Here is a 1,716-nt window from a genome sequence, read left to right on the forward strand (position 1 = left end):
ATTCCTCTATTTATACAAGTTCAAGGTTCACTTTTTCAAAGGTTGGAAAGCATGCACCGCACATTCTTTAATGCTTGTACTTTCCAATAGTACTTGAATGGAGGAAAGAATAATGCTGAGTAGACATTGAATAGATATGGACATCCATATCGTAACAATATGGTATGTTTTAGTAGTGTACACTTGATCAAATTAAAGAGATAAGAGAAAATGAAGGCTGCATTAACCTTATCTATTACTCGAATTGAATCTAATTGTTTTGTCGATTTTTAGCAAATTGATGGTAGTTCGATATCTAGTGGTCTGGAAGCGAAACATACTCCTCTTTGCCGGTACCAATTTTTTAAAAGTGCATCAAAGTGTCTTCGATTAGATGGATATTGGGAATAAAACAAAATAAAATTTGTAAATCAATAAAAGGGACAAACAAGTTAAAGTTTTCAAAGAGAAAATGTGCTGAAAATAGAAAGATTTGCATTGAAATCAAAAGAAAGCAGTTGAAATTCCTTCGACTGGGTCAAAGGACTTTGACATGAAATTTTAAAGATGCAGAAAAGAGTAAAATAGACAAAGAAGATAAAGAATACTCAAAAGATAAATTTACTTGAAATGCAAAGTTTATAAAAGGATAAATTAAAAGAATAAAAACATAGAAGGAACCCTACAGAAAAGTTAACTCGATTGCAAACTCAGGAATTTCCTGGGATGTGAGTGTGCTTGAGTGTTTTTCTGAGTTCAAAGTTCCAACCCTTATTCCCTAAGACTTCATAATATTTATAATCTTCTTTTGGTAATTGACAATCAATTACCATTAATTATAATATCACAACCTTGAATGCATTCTTCTTGATAACCGTTCCCGCCTCTTGGCTATAAATGTTTCCCGTGATTTCCTCGTGTAATGGGAGTCTTTAACTTCTCCACTACCTTAACTGCCCGATTCATTTATTCGAATGTCTTCATTCGATTATCATGTTCGAGTACATTGTTCGATTGAACTTGCCCGATTTGAAGGGCTTTGAAATCGAATCCGTATCAAGTACTTCCGTCTAATGCTTGTACGTGTATCTTTTCGAAAACTGCCTATGTCTTCGACCGCTTTACCACTTTGGATCATTTGCCTTCATCGAAAATATTTTTTCGATCAATAAATTGCCCCATTGGATTAATGTGTTTGCCTTCGATAACATTATTGGAAGATAAAACACTTAATCCAAATTCAAAATTCAATTTTAAATCAGTAATAATTACCATTTAACTTCCCATTAATACTGACCCACTCAACACGTCTTCCGAGACTTGCGCTTTCTCTTTTTACCACTTCATCTTCCTTACGAAGTTACATCTATTCGCATTCTTTCCACAGTAACGGCTATAGTCACACTTTAAATTCATCATCCTTACTCTCGTTCAATTTTTTCTTGAACCCTTACTATCTGAACCCCTCTTACATCAAACCTCCTTACAGAATCCTCAATCCTTTGTTTCCTTTTCCTTCGTTCCATAATGGCTGCTCCCTCTTCTTATGTCGTTGCCCAAGACAAGGGTAAAGGCCTTGCGGTAGCACCACCATCTCCACTAGCCCTTCGTATACTAAATCAAGTCAATGACGAAGTCATTGACAATCCTCAGCTTCAAATCAAAGATACTAGAATCTTGATCCCTTTTACAGCGGGTGCGGATACTCATTGTTTCCTCGGCCAGTTGAATCCCTAG

Source organism: Arachis hypogaea, chromosome 1, assembly GCF_003086295.3.
Source record: "Arachis hypogaea cultivar Tifrunner chromosome 1, arahy.Tifrunner.gnm2.J5K5, whole genome shotgun sequence".
NCBI lineage: Eukaryota > Viridiplantae > Streptophyta > Magnoliopsida > Fabales > Fabaceae > Arachis > Arachis hypogaea.